Genomic DNA, 25322 nt, shown 5'->3' on the forward strand with positions numbered 1-25322 from the left:
TTGGATTTAGAGTTCGAAATACATCTATCTATATAGGAGAAAACAGAGTGAAACCTAAAAATTCAAACTGTTACTGGAAATGAACGCTTCAACATAGAAGAACGAAATTTGGGGAACCAAGTCGGCTTAGTGTACTGATCATTACCTGAAAGTATCATCCAGTTTGGGTGAAAAAATATTTGCTGAGATTTCTGGAGATTCGTAATTTTTGGAAGCTTGGCAACCCCTTTCTATGAAAGTGTTTCTCGCCAGTCACTGCTTAGGGCTACTTCAAGAGGAAACAAAACATAGAGATAGAACGTGAAACTGCTTTATTTTGTCAAGTTTCAAGAAGCTAGCACAAACCGTGTTGGATTTAGAGTTCCAAATACATCTATCAATATAGGAGAAAACAGAGTGAAACGTAAAAATTCAAACTGTTACTGGAAATGTACGCTTCAACATAGAAGAACGAAATTTGGGGAACCAAGTCGGCTTAGTGTACTGATCATTACCTGAAAGTATCATCCAGTTTGGGTGAAAAAATATTTGCTGTGATTTCTGGAGATTCGTAGTTTTTGGAAGCTTGACAACCCCTTTCTATGAAAGTGTTTCTCGCCAGTCACTGCTTAGGGCTACATCAAGAGGAAACAACACATAGATATAGAACGTGAAACTGCTTTATTTTGTCAAGTTTCAAGAAGCTAGCACAAACCGTGTTGGATTTACAGTTCCAAATCCATCTATCAATATAGGAGAAAACAGAGTGAAACCTAAAAATTCAAACTGTTACTGAAAATGAACGCTTCAACATAGAAGAACGAAATTTGGGGAACCAAGTCGGCTTAGTGTACTGATCATTACCTGAAAGTATCATCCAGTTTGGGTGAAAAAATATTTGCTGAGATTTCTGGAGATTCGTAATTTTTGGAAGCTTGGCAACCCCTTTCCATGAAAGTGTTTCTCGCCAGTCACTGCTTAGGGCTACATCAAGAGGAAAAAAAACATAGAGAAAGAACGTGAAACTGCTTTATTTTGTCAAGTTTCAAGAAGCTAGCACAAACCGTGTTGGATTTAGAGTTCCAAATACATTTATCAATATAGGAGAAAACAGAGTGAAACCTAAAAATTTAAACTGTTACTGGAAATGAACGCTTCACCATAGAAGAACGAAATTTGGGGAACCAAGTCGGCTTAGTGTACTGATCATTACCTGAAAGTATCATCCAGTTTGGGTGAAAAAATATTTGCTGTGATTTCTGGAGATTCGTAGTTTTTGGAAGCTTGACAACCCCTTTCTATGAAAGTGTTTCTCGCCAGTCACTGCTTAGGGCTACATCAAGAGGAAACAAAACATAGAGATAGAACGTGAAACTGCTTTATTTTGTCAAGTTTCAAGAAGCTAGCACAAACCGTGTTGGATTTAGAGTTCCAAATACATCTATCAATATAGGAGAAAACAGAGTGAAACCTAAAAATTCAAACTGTTACTGGAAATGAACGCTTCAACATAGAAGAACGAAATTTGGAGAACCAAGTTGGCTTAGTGTACTGATCATTACCTGTAAGTATCATCCAGTTTGGGTGAAAAAATATTTGCTGAGATTTCTGGAGATTCGTAATTTTTGGAAGCTTGGGAACCCCTTTCCATGAAAGTGTTTCTCGCCAGTCACTGCATAGGGCTACTTCAAGAGGAAAGAACACATAGAGACAGAACGTGAAACTACTTTATTTTGTCAAGTTTCAAGAAGCTAGCACAAACCGTGTTGGATTTAGAGTTCGAAATACATCTATCAATATAGGAGAAAACAGAGTGAAACCTAAAAATTCAAACTGTTACTGGAAATGAACGCTTCAACATAGAAGAACGAAATTTGGAGAACCAAGTTGGCTTAGTGTACTGATCATTACCTGTAAGTATCATCCAGTTTGGGTGAAAAAATATTTGCTGAGATTTCTGGAGATTCGTAATTTTTGGAAGCTTGGGAACCCCTTTCCATGAAAGTGTTTCTCGCCAGTCACTGCATAGGGCTACTTCAAGAGGAAAGAACACATAGAGACAGAACGTGAAACTACTTTATTTTGTCAAGTTTCAAGAAGCTAGCACAAACCGTGTTGGATTTAGAGTTCGAAATACATCTATCTATATAGGAGAAAACAGAGTGAAACCTAAAAATTCTAACTGTTACTGGAAATGAACGCTTCAACATAGAAGAACGAAATTTGGGGAACCAAGTCGGCTTAGTGTACTGATCATTACCTGAAAGTATCATCCAGTTTGGGTGAAAAAATATTTGCTGAGATTTCTGGAGATTCGTAATTTTTGGAAGCTTGGCAACCCCTTTCTATGAAAGTGTTTCTCGCCAGTCACTGCTTAGGGCTACTTCAAGAGGAAACAAAACATAGAGATAGAACGTGAAACTGCTTTATTTTGTCAAGTTTCAAGAAGCTAGCACAAACCGTGTTGGATTTAGAGTTCCAAATACATCTATCAATATAGGAGAAAACAGAGTGAAACGTAAAAATTCAAACTGTTACTGGAAATGTACGCTTCAACATAGAAGAACGAAATTTGGGGAACCAAGTCGGCTTAGTGTACTGATCATTACCTGAAAGTATCATCCAGTTTGGGTGAAAAAATATTTGCTGTGATTTCTGGAGATTCGTAGTTTTTGGAAGCTTGACAACCCCTTTCTATGAAAGTGTTTCTCGCCAGTCACTGCTTAGGGCTACATCAAGAGGAAACAACACATAGATATAGAACGTGAAACTGCTTTATTTTGTCAAGTTTCAAGAAGCTAGCACAAACCGTGTTGGATTTACAGTTCCAAATCCATCTATCAATATAGGAGAAAACAGAGTGAAACCTAAAAATTCAAACTGTTACTGAAAATGAACGCTTCAACATAGAAGAACGAAATTTGGGGAACCAAGTCGGCTTAGTGTACTGATCATTACCTGAAAGTATCATCCAGTTTGGGTGAAAAAATATTTGCTGAGATTTCTGGAGATTCGTAATTTTTGGAAGCTTGGCAACCCCTTTCCATGAAAGTGTTTCTCGCCAGTCACTGCTTAGGGCTACATCAAGAGGAAAAAAAACATAGAGAAAGAACGTGAAACTGCTTTATTTTGTCAAGTTTCAAGAAGCTAGCACAAACCGTGTTGGATTTAGAGTTCCAAATACATTTATCAATATAGGAGAAAACAGAGTGAAACCTAAAAATTTAAACTGTTACTGGAAATGAACGCTTCACCATAGAAGAACGAAATTTGGGGAACCAAGTTGGCTTAGTGTACTGATCATTACCTGAAAGTATCATCCAGTTTGGGTGAAAAAATATTTGCTGAGATTTCTGGAGATTCGTAATTTTTGGAAGCTTGGGAACCCCTTTCCATGAAAGTGTTTCTCGCCAGTCACTGCATAGGGCTACTTCAAGAGGAAAGAACACATAGAGACAGAACGTGAAACTACTTTATTTTGTCAAGTTTCAAGAAGCTAGCACAAACCGTGTTGGATTTAGAGTTCGAAATACATCTATCTATATAGGAGAAAACAGAGTGAAACCTAAAAATTCAAACTGTTAGTAGAAACGAACGCTTCAACATAGAAGAATGAAATTTGGAGAACCAAGTTGGCTTAGTGTACTGATCATTACCTGTAAGTATCATCCAGTTTTGGTGAAAAAATACTTGCTGAGATTTCTGGAGATTCGTAATTTTAGGAAGCTTGGCAACCCCTTTCCATGAAAGTGTTTCTCGCCAGTCACTGCAATGGGCTACTTCAAGAGGAAAGAACACCTAGAGACAGAACGTGAAACTACTTTATTTTGTCAAGTTTCAAGAAGCTAGCACAAACCGTGTTGGATTTAGAGTTCCAAATACATTTATCAATATAGGAGAAAACAGAGTGAAACCTAAAAATTTAAACTGTTACTGGAAATGAACGCTTCACCATAGAAGAACGAAATTTGGGGAACCAAGTCGGCTTAGTGTACTGACCATTACCTGAAAGTATCATCCAGTTTGGGTGAAAAAATATTTGCTGAGATTTCTGGAGATTCGTAATTTTTGGAAGCTTGGGAACCTTTTTCCATGAAAGTGTTTCTCGACAGTCACTGCTTAGGGCTACATCAAGAGGAAACAAAACATAGAGATAGAACGTGAAACTGCTTTATTTTGTCAAGTTTCAAGAAGCTAGCACAAACCGTGTTGGATTTAGAGTTCCAAATACATCTATCAATATAGGAGAAAACAGAGTGAAACCTAAAAATTCAAACTGTTACTGGAAATGAACGCTTCACCATAGAAGAACGAAATTTGGGGAACCAAGTCGGCTTAGTGTACTGATCATTACCTGAAAGTATCATCCAGTTTGGGTGAAAAAATATTTGCTGTGATTTCTGGAGATTCGTAGTTTTTGGAAGCTTGACAACCCCTTTCTATGAAAGTGTTTCTCGCCAGTCACTGCTTAGGGCTACATCAAGAGGAAACAACACATAGATATAGAACGTGAAACTGCTTTATTTTGTCAAGTTTCAAGAAGCTAGCACAAACCGTGTTGGATTTACAGTTCCAAATCCATCTGTCAATATAGGAGAAAACAGAGTGAAACCTAAAAATTCAAACTGTTACTGAAAATGAACGCTTCAACATAGAAGAACGAAATTTGGGGAACCAAGTCAGCTTAGTGTACTGATCATTACCTGAAAGTATCATCCAGTTTGGGTGAAAAAATATTTGCTGAGATTTCTGGAGATTCGTAATTTTTGGAAGCTTGGCAACCCCTTTCTATGAAAGTGTTTCTCGCCAGTCACTGCTTAGGGCTACTTCAAGAGGAAACAAAACATAGAGATAGAACGTGAAACTGCTTTATTTTGTCAAGTTTCAAGAAGCTAGCACAAACCGTGTTGGATTTACAGTTCCAAATCCATCTATCAATATAGGAGAAAACAGAGTGAAACCTAAAAATTCAAACTGTTACTGAAAATGAACGCTTCAACATAGAAGAACGAAATTTGGGGAACCAAGTCAGCTTAGTGTACTGATCATTACCTGAAGGTATCATCCAGTTTGGGTGAAAAAATATTTGCTGAGATTTCTGGAGATTCGTAATTTTTGGAAGCTTGGCAACCCCTTTCCATGTAAGTGTTTCTCGCCAGTCACTGCTTAGGGCTACATCAAGAGGAAAAGAAACATAGAGAAAGAACGTGAAACTGCTTTATTTTGTCAAGTTTCAAGAAGCTAGCACAAACCGTGTTGGATTTAGAGTTCCAAATACATTTATCAATATAGGAGAAAACAGAGTGAAACCTAAAAATTTAAACTGTTACTGGAAATGAACGCTTCACCATAGAAGAACGAAATTTGGGGAACCAAGTCGGCTTAGTGTACTGATCATTACCTGAAAGTATCATCCAGTTTGGGTGAAAAAATATTTGCTGTGATTTCTGGAGATTCGTAGTTTTTGGAAGCTTGACAACCCCTTTCTATGAAAGTGTTTCTCGCCAGTCACTGCTTAGGGCTACATCAAGAGGAAACAAAACATAGAGATAGAACGTGAAACTGCTTTATTTTGTCAAGTTTCAAGAAGCTAGCACAAACCGTGTTGGATTTAGAGTTCCAAATACATCTATCAATATAGGAGAAAACAGAGTGAAACCTAAAAATTCAAACTGTTACTGGAAATGAACGCTTCAACATAGAAGAACGAAATTTGAGAACCAAGTTGGCTTAGTGTACTGATCATTACCTGTAAATATCATCCAGTTTTGGTGAAAAAATATTTGCTGAGATTTCTGGAGATTCGTAATTTTTGGAAGCTTGGGAACCCCTTTCCATGAAAGTGTTTCTCGCCAGTCACTGCATAGGGCTACTTCAAGAGGAAAGAACACATAGAGACAGAACGTGAAACTACTTTATTTTGTCAAGTTTCAAGAAGCTAGCACAAACCGTGTTGGATTTAGAGTTCGAAATACATCTATCTATATAGGAGAAAACAGAGTGAAACCTAAAAATTCAAACTGTTACTGGAAATGAACGCTTCAACATAGAAGAACGAAATTTGGGGAACCAAGTCGGCTTAGTGTACTGATCATTACCTGAAAGTATCATCCAGTTTGGGTGAAAAAATATTTGCTGAGATTTCTGGAGATTCGTAATTTTTGGAAGCTTGGCAACCCCTTTCTATGAAAGTGTTTCTCGCCAGTCACTGCTTAGGGCTACTTCAAGAGGAAACAAAACATAGAGATAGAACGTGAAACTGCTTTATTTTGTCAAGTTTCAAGAAGCTAGCACAAACCGTGTTGGATTTAGAGTTCCAAATACATCTATCAATATAGGAGAAAACAGAGTGAAACGTAAAAATTCAAACTGTTACTGGAAATGTACGCTTCAACATAGAAGAACGAAATTTGGGGAACCAAGTCGGCTTAGTGTACTGATCATTACCTGAAAGTATCATCCAGTTTGGGTGAAAAAATATTTGCTGTGATTTCTGGAGATTCGTAGTTTTTGGAAGCTTGACAACCCCTTTCTATGAAAGTGTTTCTCGCCAGTCACTGCTTAGGGCTACATCAAGAGGAAACAACACATAGATATAGAACGTGAAACTGCTTTATTTTGTCAAGTTTCAAGAAGCTAGCACAAACCGTGTTGGATTTACAGTTCCAAATCCATCTATCAATATAGGAGAAAACAGAGTGAAACCTAAAAATTCAAACTGTTACTGAAAATGAACGCTTCAACATAGAAGAACGAAATTTGGGGAACCAAGTCGGCTTAGTGTACTGATCATTACCTGAAAGTATCATCCAGTTTGGGTGAAAAAATATTTGCTGAGATTTCTGGAGATTCGTAATTTTTGGAAGCTTGGCAACCCCTTTCCATGAAAGTGTTTCTCGCCAGTCACTGCTTAGGGCTACATCAAGAGGAAAAAAAACATAGAGAAAGAACGTGAAACTGCTTTATTTTGTCAAGTTTCAAGAAGCTAGCACAAACCGTGTTGGATTTAGAGTTCCAAATACATTTATCAATATAGGAGAAAACAGAGTGAAACCTAAAAATTTAAACTGTTACTGGAAATGAACGCTTCACCATAGAAGAACGAAATTTGGGGAACCAAGTCGGCTTAGTGTACTGATCATTACCTGAAAGTATCATCCAGTTTGGGTGAAAAAATATTTGCTGTGATTTCTGGAGATTCGTAGTTTTTGGAAGCTTGACAACCCCTTTCTATGAAAGTGTTTCTCGCCAGTCACTGCTTAGGGCTACATCAAGAGGAAACAAAACATAGAGATAGAACGTGAAACTGCTTTATTTTGTCAAGTTTCAAGAAGCTAGCACAAACCGTGTTGGATTTAGAGTTCCAAATACATCTATCAATATAGGAGAAAACAGAGTGAAACCTAAAAATTCAAACTGTTACTGGAAATGAACGCTTCAACATAGAAGAACGAAATTTGGAGAACCAAGTTGGCTTAGTGTACTGATCATTACCTGTAAGTATCATCCAGTTTGGGTGAAAAAATATTTGCTGAGATTTCTGGAGATTCGTAATTTTTGGAAGCTTGGGAACCCCTTTCCATGAAAGTGTTTCTCGCCAGTCACTGCATAGGGCTACTTCAAGAGGAAAGAACACATAGAGACAGAACGTGAAACTACTTTATTTTGTCAAGTTTCAAGAAGCTAGCACAAACCGTGTTGGATTTAGAGTTCGAAATACATCTATCAATATAGGAGAAAACAGAGTGAAACCTAAAAATTCAAACTGTTACTGGAAATGAACGCTTCAACATAGAAGAACGAAATTTGGAGAACCAAGTTGGCTTAGTGTACTGATCATTACCTGTAAGTATCATCCAGTTTTGGTGAAAAAATATTTGCTGAGATTTCTGGAGATTCGTAATTTTTGGAAGCTTGGGAACCCCTTTCCATGAAAGTGTTTCTCGCCAGTCACTGCATAGGGCTACTTCAAGAGGAAAGAACACATAGAGACAGAACGTGAAACTACTTTATTTTGTCAAGTTTCAAGAAGCTAGCACAAACCGTGTTGGATTTAGAGTTCGAAATACATCTATCTATATAGGAGAAAACAGAGTGAAACCTAAAAATTCAAACTGTTACTGGAAATGAACGCTTCAACATAGAAGAACGAAATTTGGGGAACCAAGTCGGCTTAGTGTACTGATCATTACCTGAAAGTATCATCCAGTTTGGGTGAAAAAATATTTGCTGAGATTTCTGGAGATTCGTAATTTTTGGAAGCTTGGCAACCCCTTTCTATGAAAGTGTTTCTCGCCAGTCACTGCTTAGGGCTACTTCAAGAGGAAACAAAACATAGAGATAGAACGTGAAACTGCTTTATTTTGTCAAGTTTCAAGAAGCTAGCACAAACCGTGTTGGATTTAGAGTTCCAAATACATCTATCAATATAGGAGAAAACAGAGTGAAACGTAAAAATTCAAACTGTTACTGGAAATGTACGCTTCAACATAGAAGAACGAAATTTGGGGAACCAAGTCGGCTTAGTGTACTGATCATTACCTGAAAGTATCATCCAGTTTGGGTGAAAAAATATTTGCTGTGATTTCTGGAGATTCGTAGTTTTTGGAAGCTTGACAACCCCTTTCTATGAAAGTGTTTCTCGCCAGTCACTGCTTAGGGCTACATCAAGAGGAAACAACACATAGATATAGAACGTGAAACTGCTTTATTTTGTCAAGTTTCAAGAAGCTAGCACAAACCGTGTTGGATTTACAGTTCCAAATCCATCTATCAATATAGGAGAAAACAGAGTGAAACCTAAAAATTCAAACTGTTACTGAAAATGAACGCTTCAACATAGAAGAACGAAATTTGGGGAACCAAGTCGGCTTAGTGTACTGATCATTACCTGAAAGTATCATCCAGTTTGGGTGAAAAAATATTTGCTGAGATTTCTGGAGATTCGTAATTTTTGGAAGCTTGGCAACCCCTTTCCATGAAAGTGTTTCTCGCCAGTCACTGCTTAGGGCTACATCAAGAGGAAAAAAAACATAGAGAAAGAACGTGAAACTGCTTTATTTTGTCAAGTTTCAAGAAGCTAGCACAAACCGTGTTGGATTTAGAGTTCCAAATACATTTATCAATATAGGAGAAAACAGAGTGAAACCTAAAAATTTAAACTGTTACTGGAAATGAACGCTTCACCATAGAAGAACGAAATTTGGGGAACCAAGTCGGCTTAGTGTACTGATCATTACCTGAAAGTATCATCCAGTTTGGGTGAAAAAATATTTGCTGTGATTTCTGGAGATTCGTAGTTTTTGGAAGCTTGACAACCCCTTTCTATGAAAGTGTTTCTCGCCAGTCACTGCTTAGGGCTACATCAAGAGGAAACAAAACATAGAGATAGAACGTGAAACTGCTTTATTTTGTCAAGTTTCAAGAAGCTAGCACAAACCGTGTTGGATTTAGAGTTCCAAATACATCTATCAATATAGGAGAAAACAGAGTGAAACCTAAAAATTCAAACTGTTACTGGAAATGAACGCTTCAACATAGAAGAACGAAATTTGGAGAACCAAGTTGGCTTAGTGTACTGATCATTACCTGTAAGTATCATCCAGTTTGGGTGAAAAAATATTTGCTGAGATTTCTGGAGATTCGTAATTTTTGGAAGCTTGGGAACCCCTTTCCATGAAAGTGTTTCTCGCCAGTCACTGCATAGGGCTACTTCAAGAGGAAAGAACACATAGAGACAGAACGTGAAACTACTTTATTTTGTCAAGTTTCAAGAAGCTAGCACAAACCGTGTTGGATTTAGAGTTCGAAATACATCTATCAATATAGGAGAAAACAGAGTGAAACCTAAAAATTCAAACTGTTACTGGAAATGAACTCTTCAACATAGAAGAACGAAATTTGGAGAACCAAGTTGGCTTAGTGTACTGATCATTACCTGTAAGTATCATCCAGTTTTGGTGAAAAAATATTTGCTGAGATTTCTGGAGATTCGTAATTTTTGGAAGCTTGGGAACCCCTTTCCATGAAAGTGTTTCTCGCCAGTCACTGCATAGGGCTACTTCAAGAGGAAAGAACACATAGAGACAGAACGTGAAACTACTTTATTTTGTCAAGTTTCAAGAAGCTAGCACAAACCGTGTTGGATTTAGAGTTCGAAATACATCTATCTATATAGGAGAAAACAGAGTGAAACCTAAAAATTCAAACTGTTACTGGAAATGAACGCTTCAACATAGAAGAACGAAATTTGGGGAACCAAGTCGGCTTAGTGTACTGATCATTACCTGAAAGTATCATCCAGTTTGGGTGAAAAAATATTTGCTGAGATTTCTGGAGATTCGTAATTTTTGGAAGCTTGGCAACCCCTTTCTATGAAAGTGTTTCTCGCCAGTCACTGCTTAGGGCTACTTCAAGAGGAAACAAAACATAGAGATAGAACGTGAAACTGCTTTATTTTGTCAAGTTTCAAGAAGCTAGCACAAACCGTGTTGGATTTAGAGTTCCAAATACATCTATCAATATAGGAGAAAACAGAGTGAAACGTAAAAATTCAAACTGTTACTGGAAATGTACGCTTCAACATAGAAGAACGAAATTTGGGGAACCAAGTCGGCTTAGTGTACTGATCATTACCTGAAAGTATCATCCAGTTTGGGTGAAAAAATATTTGCTGTGATTTCTGGAGATTCGTAGTTTTTGGAAGCTTGACAACCCCTTTCTATGAAAGTGTTTCTCGCCAGTCACTGCTTAGGGCTACATCAAGAGGAAACAACACATAGATATAGAACGTGAAACTGCTTTATTTTGTCAAGTTTCAAGAAGCTAGCACAAACCGTGTTGGATTTACAGTTCCAAATCCATCTATCAATATAGGAGAAAACAGAGTGAAACCTAAAAATTCAAACTGTTACTGAAAATGAACGCTTCAACATAGAAGAACGAAATTTGGGGAACCAAGTCGGCTTAGTGTACTGATCATTACCTGAAAGTATCATCCAGTTTGGGTGAAAAAATATTTGCTGAGATTTCTGGAGATTCGTAATTTTTGGAAGCTTGGCAACCCCTTTCCATGAAAGTGTTTCTCGCCAGTCACTGCTTAGGGCTACATCAAGAGGAAAAAAAACATAGAGAAAGAACGTGAAACTGCTTTATTTTGTCAAGTTTCAAGAAGCTAGCACAAACCGTGTTGGATTTAGAGTTCCAAATACATTTATCAATATAGGAGAAAACAGAGTGAAACCTAAAAATTTAAACTGTTACTGGAAATGAACGCTTCACCATAGAAGAACGAAATTTGGGGAACCAAGTCGGCTTAGTGTACTGATCATTACCTGAAAGTATCATCCAGTTTGGGTGAAAAAATATTTGCTGTGATTTCTGGAGATTCGTAGTTTTTGGAAGCTTGACAACCCCTTTCTATGAAAGTGTTTCTCGCCAGTCACTGCTTAGGGCTACATCAAGAGGAAACAAAACATAGAGATAGAACGTGAAACTGCTTTATTTTGTCAAGTTTCAAGAAGCTAGCACAAACCGTGTTGGATTTAGAGTTCCAAATACATCTATCAATATAGGAGAAAACAGAGTGAAACCTAAAAATTCAAACTGTTACTGGAAATGAACGCTTCAACATAGAAGAACGAAATTTGGAGAACCAAGTTGGCTTAGTGTACTGATCATTACCTGTAAGTATCATCCAGTTTGGGTGAAAAAATATTTGCTGAGATTTCTGGAGATTCGTAATTTTTGGAAGCTTGGGAACCCCTTTCCATGAAAGTGTTTCTCGCCAGTCACTGCATAGGGCTACTTCAAGAGGAAAGAACACATAGAGACAGAACGTGAAACTACTTTATTTTGTCAAGTTTCAAGAAGCTAGCACAAACCGTGTTGGATTTAGAGTTCGAAATACATCTATCTATATAGGAGAAAACAGAGTGAAACCTAAAAATTCAAACTGTTACTGGAAATGAACGCTTCAACATAGAAGAACGAAATTTGGGGAACCAAGTTGGCTTAGTGTACTGATCATTACCTGAAAGTATCATCCAGTTTGGGTGAAAAAATATTTGCTGTGATTTCTGGAGATTCGTAGTTTTTGGAAGCTTGACAACCCCTTTCTATGAAAGTGTTTCTCGCCAGTCACTGCTTAGGGCTACATCAAGAGGAAACAACACATAGATATAGAACGTGAAACTGCTTTATTTTGTCAAGTTTCAAGAAGCTAGCACAAACCGTGTTGGATTTACAGTTCCAAATCCATCTATCAATATAGGAGAAAACAGAGTGAAACCTAAAAATTCAAACTGTTACTGGAAATGAACGCTTCAACATAGAAGAACGAAATTTGGGGAACCAAGTCGGCTTAGTGTACTGATCATTACCTGAAAGTATCATCCAGTTTGGGTGAAAAAATATTTGCTGTGATTTCTGGAGATTCGTAGTTTTTGGAAGCTTGACAACCCCTTTCTATGAAAGTGTTTCTCGCCAGTCACTGCTTAGGGCTACATCAAGAGGAAACAACACATAGATATAGAACGTGAAACTGCTTCATTTTGTCAAGTTTCAAGAAGCTAGCACAAACCGTGTTGGATTTACAGTTCCAAATCCATCTATCAATATAGGAGAAAACAGAGTGAAACCTAAAAATTCAAACTGTTACTGGAAATGAACGCTTCAACATAGAAGAACGAAATTTGGGGAACCAAGTCGGCTTAGTGTACTGATCATTACCTGAAAGTATCATCCAGTTTGGGTGCAGAAATATTTGCTGTGATTTCTGGAGATTCGTAGTTTTTGGAAGCTTGGCAACCCCTTTCTATGAAAGTGTTTCTCGCCAGTCACTGCTTAGGGCTACTTCAAGAGGAAACAAAACATAGAGATAGAACGTGAAACTGCTTTATTTTGTCAAGTTTCAAGAAGCTAGCACAAACCGTGTTGGATTTAGAGTTCCAAATACATCTATCAATATAGGAGAAAACAGAGTGAAACGTAAAAATTCAAACTGTTACTGGAAATGTACGCTTCAACATAGAAGAACGAAATTTGGGGAACCAAGTTGGCTTCGTGTACTGATCATGACCTGAAAGTATCATCCAGTTTGGGTGAAAAAATATTTGCTGTGATTTCTGGAGATTCGTAGTTTTTGGAAGCTTGACAACCCCTTTCTATGAAAGTGTTTCTCGCCAGTCACTGCTTAGGGCTACATCAAGAGGAAACAACACATAGATATAGAACGTGAAACTGCTTTATTTTGTCAAGTTTCAAGAAGCTAGCACAAACCGTGTTGGATTTACAGTTCCAAATCCATCTATCAATATAGGAGAAAACAGAGTGAAACCTAAAAATTCAAACTGTTACTGAAAATGAACGCTTCAACATAGAAGAACGAAATTTGGGGAACCAAGTCGGCTTAGTGTACTGATCATTACCTGAAAGTATCATCCAGTTTGGGTGAAAAAATATTTGCTGAGATTTCTGGAGATTCGTAATTTTTGGAAGCTTGGCAACCGCTTTCCATGAAAGTGTTTCTCGCCAGTCACTGCTTAGGGCTACATCAAGAGGAAAAAAAACATAGAGAAAGAACGTGAAACTGCTTTATTTTGTCAAGTTTCAAGAAGCTAGCACAAACCGTGTTGGATTTAGAGTTCCAAATACATTTATCAATATAGGAGAAAACAGAGTGAAACCTAAAAATTTAAACTGTTACTGGAAATGAACGCTTCACCATAGAAGAACGAAATTTGGGGAACCAAGTCGGCTTAGTGTACTGACCATTACCTGAAAGTATCATCCAGTTTGGGTGAAAAAATATTTGCTGAGATTTCTGGAGATTCGTAATTTTTGGAAGCTTGGGAACCTTTTTCCATGAAAGTGTTTCTCGACAGTCACTGCTTAGGGCTACATCAAGAGGAAACAAAACATAGAGATAGAACGTGAAACTGCTTTATTTTGTCAAGTTTCAAGAAGCTAGCACAAACCGTGTTGGATTTAGAGTTCCAAATACATCTATCAATATAGGAGAAAACAGAGTGAAACCTAAAAATTCAAACTGTTAGTAGAAACGAACGCTTCAACATAGAAGAATGAAATTTGGAGAACCAAGTTGGCTTAGTGTACTGATCATTACCTGTAAGTATCATCCAGTTTTGGTGAAAAAATACTTGCTGAGATTTCTGGAGATTCGTAATTTTAGGAAGCTTGGCAACCCCTTTCCATGAAAGTGTTTCTCGCCAGTCACTGCATAGGGCTACTTCAAGAGGAAAGAAAACCTAGAGACAGAACGTGAAACTACTTTATTTTGTCAAGTTTCAAGAAGCTAGCACAAACCGTGTTGGATTTAGAGTTCCAAATACATCTATCAATATAGGAGAAAACAGAGTGAAACGTAAAAATTCAAACTGTTACTGGAAATGTACGCTTCAACATAGAAGAACGAAATTTGGGGAACCAAGTTGGCTTCGTGTACTGATCATGACCTGAAAGTATCATCCAGTTTGGGTGAAAAAATATTTGCTGTGATTTCTGGAGATTCGTAGTTTTTGGAAGCTTGACAACCCCTTTCTATGAAAGTGTTTCTCGCCAGTCACTGCTTAGGGCTACATCAAGAGGAAACAACACATAGATATAGAACGTGAAACTGCTTTATTTTGTCAAGTTTCAAGAAGCTAGCACAAACCGTGTTGGATTTACAGTTCCAAATCCATCTATCAATATAGGAGAAAACAGAGTGAAACCTAAAAATTCAAACTGTTACTGAAAATGAACGCTTCAACATAGAAGAACGAAATTTGGGGAACCAAGTCGGCTTAGTGTACTGATCATTACCTGAAAGTATCATCCAGTTTGGGTGAAAAAATATTTGCTGAGATTTCTGGAGATTCGTAATTTTTGGAAGCTTGGCAACCCCTTTCCATGAAAGTGTTTCTCGCCAGTCACTGCTTAGGGCTACATCAAGAGGAAAAAAAACATAGAGAAAGAACGTGAAACTGCTTTATTTTGTCAAGTTTCAAGAAGCTAGCACAAACCGTGTTGGATTTAGAGTTCCAAATACATTTATCAATATAGGAGAAAACAGAGTGAAACCTGAAAATTTAAACTGTTACTGGAAATGAACGCTTCACCATAGAAGAACGAAATTTGGGGAACCAAGTCGGCTTAGTGTACTGACCATTACCTGAAAGTATCATCCAGTTTGGGTGAAAAAATATTTGCTGAGATTTCTGGAGATTCGTAATTTTTGGAAGCTTGGGAACCTTTTTCCATGAAAGTGTTTCTCGACAGTCACTGCTTAGGGCTACATCAAGAGGAAACAAAACATAGAGATAGAACGTGAAACTGCTTTATTTTGTCAAGTTTCAAGAAGCTAGCACAAACCGTGTTGGATTTAGAGTTCCAAATACATCTATCAATATAGGAGAAAACAGAGTGAAACCTAAAAATTCAAACTGTTAGTAGAAACGAACGCTTCAACATAGAAGAATGAAATTTGGAGAACCAAGTTGGCTTAGTGTACTGATCATTACCTGTAAGTATCATCCAGTTTTGGTGAAAAAATACTTGCTGAGATTTCTGGAGATTCGTAATTTTAGGAAGCTTGGCAACCCCTTTCCATGAAAGTGTTTCTCGCCAGTCACTGCATAGGGCTACTTCAAGAGGAAAGAACACCTAGAGACAGAACGTGAAACTACTTTATTTTGTCAAGTTTCAAGAAGCTAGCACAAACCGTGTTGGATTTAGAGTTCGAAATACATCTATCAATATAGGAGAAAACAGAGTGAAACCTAAAAATTCAAACTGTTACTGGAAATGAACGCTTCAACATAGAAGAACGAAATTTGGGGAACCAAGTCGGCTTAGTGTACTGATCATTACCTGAAAGTATCATCCAGTTTGGGTGAAAAAATATTTGCTGTGATTTCTGGAGATTCGTAGTTTTTGGAAGCTTGACAACCCCTTTCTATGAAAGTGTTTCTCGCCAGTCACTGCTTAGGGCTACATCAAGAGGAAACAACACATAGATATAGAACGTGAAACTGCTTTATTTTGTCAAGTTTCAAGAAGCTAGCACAAACCGTGTTGGATTTACAGTTCCAAATCCATCTATCAATATAGGAGAAAACAGAGTGAAACCTAAAAATTCAAACTGTTACTGGAAATGAACGCTTCAACATAGAAGAACGAAATTTGGGGAACCAAGTCGGCTTAGTGTACTGATCATTACCTGAAAGTATCATCCAGTTTGGGTGCAGAAATATTTGCTGTGATTTCTGGAGATTCGTAGTTTTTGGAAGCTTGGCAACCCCTTTCTATGAAAGTGTTTCTCGCCAGTCACTGCTTAGGGCTACTTCAAGAGGAAACAAAACATAGAGATAGAACGTGAAACTGCTTTATTTTGTCAAGTTTCAAGAAGCTAGTACAAACCGTGTTGGATTTAGAGTTCCAAATACATCTATCAATATAGGAGAAAACAGAGTGAAACGTAAAAATACAAACTGTTACTGGAAATGTACGCTTCAACATAGAAGAACGAAATTTGGGGAACCAAGTCGGCTTAGTGTACTGATCATTACCTGAAAGTATCATCCAGTTTGGGTGAAAAAATATTTGCTGAGATTTCTGGAAATTCGTAATTTTTGGATGCTTGGCAACCCCTTTCCATGAAAGTGTTTCTCGCCAGTCACTGCTTAGGGCTACATCAAGAGGAAAAAAAACATAGAGAAAGAACGTGAAACTGCTTTATTTTGTCAAGTTTCAAGAAGCTAGCACAAACCGTGTTGGATTTAGAGTTCCAAATACATTTATCAATATAGGAGAAAACAGAGTGAAACCTAAAAATTTAAACTGTTACTGGAAATGAACGCTTCACCATAGAAGAACGAAATTTGGGGAACCAAGTCGGCTTAGTGTACTGATCATTACCTGAAAGTATCATCCAGTTTGGGTGAAAAAATATTTGCTGTGATTTCTGGAGATTCGTAGTTTTTGGAAGCTTGACAACCCCTTTCTATGAAAGTGTTTCTCGCCAGTCACTGCTTAGGGCTACATCAAGAGGAAACAACACATAGATATAGAACGTGTAACTGCTTTATTTTGTCAAGTTTCAAGAAGCTAGCACAAACCGTGTTGGATTTACAGTTCCAAATCCATCTATCAATATAGGAGAAAACAGAGTGAAACCTAAAAATTCAAACTGTTACTGAAAATGAACGCTTCAACATAGAAGAACGAAATTTGGGGAACCAAGTCGGCTTAGTGTACTGATCATTACCTGAAAGTATCATCCAGTTTGGGTGAAAAAATATTTGCTGAGATTTCTGGAGATTCGTAATTTTTGGAAGCTTGGCAACCCCTTTCCATGAAAGTGTTTCTCGCCAGTCACTGCTTAGGGCTACATCAAGAGGAAAAAAAACATAGAGAAAGAACGTGAAACTGCTTTATTTTGTCAAGTTTCAAGAAGCTAGCACAAACCGTGTTGGATTTAGAGTTCCAAATACATTTATCAATATAGGAGAAAACAGAGTGAAACCTAAAAATTTAAACTGTTACTGGAAATGAACGCTTCACCATAGAAGAACGAAATTTGGGGAACCAAGTCGGCTTAGTGTACTGACCATTACCTGAAAGTATCATCCAGTTTGGGTGAAAAAATATTTGCTGAGATTTCTGGAGATTCGTAATTTTTGGAAGCTTGGGAACCTTTTTCCATGAAAGTGCTTCTCGACAGTCACTGCTTAGGGCTACATCAAGAGGAAACAAAACATAGAGATAGAACGTGAAACTGCTTTATTTTGTCAAGTTTCAAGAAGCTAGCACAAACCGTGTTGGATTTAGAGTTCCAAATACATCTATCAATATAGGAGAAAACAGAGTGAAACCTAAAAATTCAAACTGTTACTGGAAATGAACGCTTCAACATAGAAGAACGAAATTTGGGGAACCAAGTCGGCTTAGTGTACTGATCATTACCTGAAAGTATCATCCAGTTTGGGTGAAAAAATATTTGCTGTGATTTCTGGAGATTCGTAGTTTTTGGAAGCTTGACAACCCCTTTCTATGAAAGTGTTTCTCGCCAGTCACTGCTTAGGGCTACATCAAGAGGAAACAACACATAGATATAGAACGTGAAACTGCTTTATTTTGTCAAGTTTCAAGAAGCTAGCACAAACCGTGTTGGATTTACAGTTCCAAATCCATCTATCAATATAGGAGAAAACAGAGTGAAACCTAAAAATTCAAACTGTTACTGAAAATGAACGCTTCAACATAGAAGAACGAAATTTGGGGAACCAAGTCGGCTTAGTGTACTGATCATTACCTGAAAGTATCATCCAGTTTGGGTGAAAAAATATTTGCTGAGATTTCTGGAGATTCGTAATTTTTGGAAGCTTGGCAACCCCTTTCTATGAAAGTGTTTCTCGCCAGTCACTGCTTAGGGCTACTTCAAGAGGAAACAAAACATAGAGATAGAACGTGAAACTGCTTTATTTTGTCAAGTTTCAAGAAGCTAGCACAAACCGTGTTGGATTTAGAGTTCCAAATACATCTATCAATATAGGAGAAAATAGAGTGAAACGTAAAAATTCAAACTGTTACTGGAAATGTACGCTTCAACATAGAAGAACGAAATTTGGGGAACCAAGTCGGATTAGTGTACTGATCATTACCTGAAAGTATCATCCAGTTTGGGTGAAAAAATATTTGCTGTGATTTCTGGAGATTCGTAGTTTTTGGAAGCTTGACAACCCCTTTCTATGAAAGTGTTTCTCGCCAGTCACTGCTTAGGGCTACATCAAGAGGAAACAACACATAGATATAGAACGTGAAACTGCTTTATTTTGTCAAGTTTCAAGAAGCTAGCACAAACCGTGTTGGATTTACAGTTCCAAATCCATCTATCAATATAGGAGAAAACAGAGTGAAACCTAAAAATTCAAACTGTTACTGAAAATGAACGCTTCAACATAGAAGAACGAAATTTGGGGAACCAAGTCGGCTTAGTGTACTGATCATTACCTGAAAGTATCATCCAGTTTGGGTGAAAAAATATTTGCTGAGATTTCTGGAGATTCGTAATTTTTGGAAGCTTGGCAACCCCTTTCCATGAAAGTGTTTCTCGCCAGTCACTGCTTAGGGCTACATCAAGAGGAAAAAAAACATAGAGAAAGAACGTGAAACTGCTTTATTTTGTCAAGTTTCAAGAAGCTAGCACAAACCGTGTTGGATTTAGAGTTCCAAATACATCTATCAATATAGGAGAAAACAGAGTGAAACCTAAAAATTCAAACTGTTAGTAGAAACGAACGCTTCAACATAGAAGAATGAAATTTGGAGAACCAAGTTGGCTTAGTGTACTGATCATTACCTGTAAGTATCATCCAGTTTTGGTGAAAAAATACTTGCTGAGATTTCTGGAGATTCGTAATTTTAGGAAGCTTGGCAACCCCTTTCCATGAAAGTGTTTCTCGCCAGTCACTGCATAGGGCTACTTCAAGAGGAAAGAACACCTAGAGACAGAACGTGAAACTACTTTATTTTGTCAAGTTTCAAGAAGCTAGCACAAACCGTGTTGGATTTAGAGTTCGAAATACATCTATCTATATAGGAGAAAACAGAGTGAAACCTAAAAATTCAAACTGTTACTGGAAATGAACGCTTCAACATAGAAGAACGAAATTTGGGGAACCAAGTTGGCTTAGTGTACTGATCATTACCTGAAAGTATCATCCAGTTTGGGTGAAAAAATATTTGCTGTGATTTCTGGAGATTCGTAGTTTTTGGAAGCTTGACAACCCCTTTCTATGAAAGTGTTTCTCGCCAGTCACTGCTTAGGGCTACATCAAGAGGAAACAACACATAGATATAGAACGTGAAACTGCTTTATTTTGTCAAGTTTCAAGAAGCTAGCACAAACCGTGTTGGATTTACAGTTCCAAATCCATCTATCAATATAGGAGAAAACAGAGTGAAACCTAAAAATTCAAACTGTTACTGGAAATGAACGCTTCAACATAGAAGAACGAAATTTGGGGAACCAAGTCGGCTTAGTGTACTGATCATTACCTGAAAGTATCATCCAGTTTGGGTGAAAAAATATTTGCTGTGATTTCTGGAGATTCGTAGTTTTTGGAAGCTTGACAACCCCTTTCTATGAAAGTGTTTCTCGCCAGTCACTGCTTAGGGCTACATCAAGAGGAAACAACACATAGATATAGAACGTGAAACTGCTTTATTTTGTCAAGTTTCAAGAAGCTAGCACAAACCGTGTTGGATTTACAGTTCCAAATCCATCTATCAATATAGGAGAAAACAGAGTGAAACCTAAAAATTCAAACTGTTACTGGAAATGAACGCTTCAACATAGAAGAACGAAATTTGGGGAACCAAGTCGGATTAGTGTACTGATCATTACCTGAAAGTATCATCCAGTTTGGGTGCAGAAATATTTGCTGTGATTTCTGGAGATTCGTAGTTTTTGGAAGCTTGGCAACCCCTTTCTATGAAAGTGTTTCTCGCCAGTCACTGCTTAGGGCTACTTCAAGAGGAAACAAAACATAGAGATAGAACGTGAAACTGCTTTATTTTGTCAAGTTTCAAGAAGCTAGTACAAACCGTGTTGGATTTAGAGTTCCAAATACATCTATCAATATAGGAGAAAACAGAGTGAAACGTAAAAATACAAACTGTTACTGGAAATGTACGCTTCAACATAGAAGAACGAAATTTGGGGAACCAAGTCGGCTTAGTGTACTGATCATTACCTGAAAGTATCATCCAGTTTGGGTGAAAAAATATTTGCTGAGATTTCTGGAAATTCGTAATTTTTGGATGCTTGGCAACCCCTTTCCATGAAAGTGTTTCTCGCCAGTCACTGCTTAGGGCTACATCAAGAGGAAAAAAAACATAGAGAAAGAACGTGAAACTGCTTTATTTTGTCAAGTTTCAAGAAGCTAGCACAATCCGTGTTGGATTTAGAGTTCCAAATACATTTATCAATATAGGAGAAAACAGAGTGAAACCTAAAAATTTAAACTGTTACTGGAAATGAACGCTTCACCATAGAAGAACGAAATTTGGGGAACCAAGTCGGCTTAGTGTACTGATCATTACCTGAAAGTATCATCCAGTTTGGGTGAAAAAATATTTGCTGTGATTTCTGGAGATTCGTAGTTTTTGGAAGCTTGACAACCCCTTTCTATGAAAGTGTTTCTCGCCAGTCACTGCTTAGGGCTACATCAAGAGGAAACAACACATAGATATAGAACGTGAAACTGCTTTATTTTGTCAAGTTTCAAGAAGCTAGCACAAACCGTGTTGGATTTACAGTTCCAAATCCATCTATCAATATAGGAGAAAACAGAGTGAAACCTAAAAATTCAAACTGTTACTGAAAATGAACGCTTCAACATAGAAGAACGAAATTTGGGGAACCAAGTCGGCTTAGTGTACTGATCATTACCTGAAAGTATCATCCAGTTTGGGTGAAAAAATATTTGCTGAGATTTCTGGAGATTCGTAATTTTTGGAAGCTTGGCAACCCCTTTCCATGAAAGTGTTTCTCGCCAGTCACTGCTTAGGGCTACATCAAGAGGAAAAAAAACATAGAGAAAGAACGTGAAACTGCTTTATTTTGTCAAGTTTCAAGAAGCTAGCACAAACCGTGTTGGATTTAGAGTTCCAAATACATTTATCAATATAGGAGAAAACAGAGTGAAACCTAAAAATTTAAACTGTTACTGGAAATGAACGCTTCACCATAGAAGAACGAAATTTGGGGAACCAAGTCGGCTTAGTGTACTGACCATTACCTGAAAGTATCATCCAGTTTGGGTGAAAAAATATTTGCTGAGATTTCTGGAGATTCGTAGTTTTTGGAAGCTTGACAACCCCTTTCTATGAAAGTGTTTCTCGCCAGTCACTGCTTAGGGCTACATCAAGAGGAAACAACACATAGATATAGAACGTGAAACTGCTTTATTTTGTCAAGTTTCAAGAAGCTAGCACAAACCGTGTTGGATTTACAGTTCCAAATCCATCTATCAATATAGGAGAAAACAGAGTGAAACCTAAAAATTCAAACTGTTACTGAAAATGAACGCTTCAACATAGAAGAACGAAATTTGGGGAACCAAGTCGGCTTAGTGTACTGATCATTACCTGAAAGTATCATCCAGTTTGGGTGAAAAAATATTTGCTGAGATTTCTGGAGATTCGTAATTTTTGGAAGCTTGGCAACCCCTTTCTATGAAAGTGTTTCTCGCCAGTCACTGCTTAGGGCTACTTCAAGAGGAAACAAAACATAGAGATAGAACGTGAAACTGCTTTATTTTGTCAAGTTTCAAGAAGCTAGCACAAACCGTGTTGGATTTAGAGTTCCAAATACATCTATCAATATAGGAGAAAACAGAGTGAAACGTAAAAATTCAAACTGTTACTGGAAATGTACGCTTCAACATAGAAGAACGAAATTTGGGGAACCAAGTCGGCTTAGTGTACTGATCATTACCTGAAAGTATCATCCAGTTTGGGTGAAAAAATATTTGCTGTGATTTCTGGAGATTCGTAGTTTTTGGAAGCTTGACAACCCCTTTCTATGAAAGTGTTTCTCGCCAGTCACTGCTTAGGGCTACATCAAGAGGAAACAACACATAGATATAGAACGTGAAACTGCTTTATTTTGTCAAGTTTCAAGAAGCTAGCACAAACCGTGTTGGATTTACAGTTCCAAATCCATCTATCAATATAGGAGAAAACAGAGTGAAACCTAAAAATTCAAACTGTTACTGAAAATGAACGCTTCAACATAGAAGAACGAAATTTGGGGAACCAAGTCGGCTTAGTGTACTGATCATTACCTGAAAGTATCATCCAGTTTGGGTGAAAAAATATTTGCTGAGATTTCTGGAGATTCGTAATTTTTGGAAGCTTGGCAACCCCTTTCCATGAAAGTGTTTCTCGCCAGTCACTGCTTAGGGCTACATCAAGAGGAAAAAAAACATAGAGAAAGAACGTGAAACTGCTTTATTTTGTCAAGTTTCAAGAAGCTAGCACAAACCGTGTTGGATTTAGAGTTCCAAATACATTTATCAATATAGGAGAAAACAGAGTGAAACCTAAAAATTTAAACTGTTACTGGAAATGAACGCTTCACCATAGAAGAACGAAATTTGGGGAACCAAGTCGGCTTAGTGTACTGATCATTACCTGAAAGTATCATCCAGTTTGGGTGAAAAAATATTTGCTGTGATTTCTGGAGATTCGTAGTTTTTGGAAGCTTGACAACCCCTTTCTATGAAAGTGTTTCTCGCCAGTCACTGCTTAGGGCTACATCAAGAGGAAACTAAACATAGAGATAGAACGTGAAACTGCTTTATTTTGTCAAGTTTCAAGAAGCTAGCACAAACCGTGTTGGATTTAGAGTTCCAAATACATCTATCAATATAGGAGAAAACAGAGTGAAACCTAAAAATTCAAACTGTTACTGGAAATGAACGCTTCAACATAGAAGAACGAAATTTGGAGAACCAAGTTGGCTTAGTGTACTGATCATTACCTGTAAGTATCATCCAGTTTGGGTGAAAAAATATTTGCTGAGATTTCTGGAGATTCGTAATTTTTGGAAGCTTGGGAACCCCTTTCCATGAAAGTGTTTCTCGCCAGTCACTGCATAGGGCTACTTCAAGAGGAAAGAACACATAGAGACAGAACGTGAAACTACTTTATTTTGTCAAGTTTCAAGAAGCTAGCACAAACCGTGTTGGATTTAGAGTTCGAAATACATCTATCTATATAGGAGAAAACAGAGTGAAACCTAAAAATTCAAACTGTTAGTAGAAACGAACGCTTCAACATAGAAGAATGAAATTTGGAGAACCAAGTTGGCTTAGTGTACTGATCATTACCTGTAAGTATCATCCAGTTTTGGTGAAAAAATACTTGCTGAGATTTCTGGAGATTCGTAATTTTAGGAAGCTTGGCAACCCCTTTCCATGAAAGTGTTTCTCGCCAGTCACTGCATAGGGCTACTTCAAGAGGAAAGAACACCTAGAGACAGAACGTGAAACTACTTTATTTTGTCAAGTTTCAAGAAGCTAGCACAAACCGTGTTGGATTTAGAGTTCCAAATACATTTATCAATATAGGAGAAAACAGAGTGAAACCTAAAAATTTAAACTGTTACTGGAAATGAACGCTTCACCATAGAAGAACGAAATTTGGGGAACCAAGTCGGCTTAGTGTACTGACCATTACCTGAAAGTATCATCCAGTTTGGGTGAAAAAATATTTGCTGAGATTTCTGGAGATTCGTAATTTTTGGAAGCTTGGGAACCTTTTTCCATGAAAGTGTTTCTCGACAGTCACTGCTTAGGGCTACATCAAGAGGAAACAAAACATAGAGATAGAACGTGAAACTGCTTTATTTTGTCAAGTTTCAAGAAGCTAGCACAAACCGTGTTGGATTTAGAGTTCCAAATACATCTATCAATATAGGAGAAAACAGAGTGAAACCTAAAAATTCAAACTGTTACTGGAAATGAACGCTTCAACATAGAAGAACGAAATTTGGGGAACCAAGTCGGCTTAGTGTACTGATCATTACCTGAAAGTATCATCCAGTTTGGGTGAAAAAATATTTGCTGTGATTTCTGGAGATTCGTAGTTTTTGGAAGCTTGACAACCCCTTTCTATGAAAGTGTTTCTCGCCAGTCACTGCTTAGGGCTACATCAAGAGGAAACAACACATAGATATAGAACGTGAAACTGCTTTATTTTGTCAAGTTTCAAGAAGCTAGCACAAACCGTGTTGGATTTACAGTTCCAAATCCATCTATCAATATAGGAGAAAACAGAGTGAAACCTAAAAATTCAAACTGTTACTGAAAATGAACGCTTCAACATAGAAGAACGAAATTTGGGGAACCAAGTCGGCTTAGTGTACTGATAATTACCTGAAAGTATCATCCAGTTTGGGTGAAAAAATATTTGCTGAGATTTCTGGAGATTCGTAATTTTTGGAAGCTTGGCAACCCCTTTCTATGAAAGTGTTTCTCGCCAGTCACTGCTTAGGGCTACTTCAAGAGGAAACAAAACATAGAGATAGAACGTGAAACTGCTTTATTTTGTCAAGTTTCAAGAAGCTAGCACAAACCGTGTTGGATTTAGAGTTCCAAATACATCTATCAATATAGGAGAAAACAGAGTGAAACGTAAAAATTCAAACTGTTACTGGAAATGTACGCTTCAACATAGAAGAACGAAATTTGGGGAACCAAGTCGGCTTAGTGTACTGATCATTACCTGAAAGTATCATCCAGTTTGGGTGAAAAAATATTTGCTGTGATTTCTGG

The sequence above is a fragment of the Spermophilus citellus genome (genome assembly GCF_964194105.1).
Source record: "Spermophilus citellus genome assembly, chromosome: 9".
Taxonomy (NCBI): domain Eukaryota; kingdom Metazoa; phylum Chordata; class Mammalia; order Rodentia; family Sciuridae; genus Spermophilus; species Spermophilus citellus.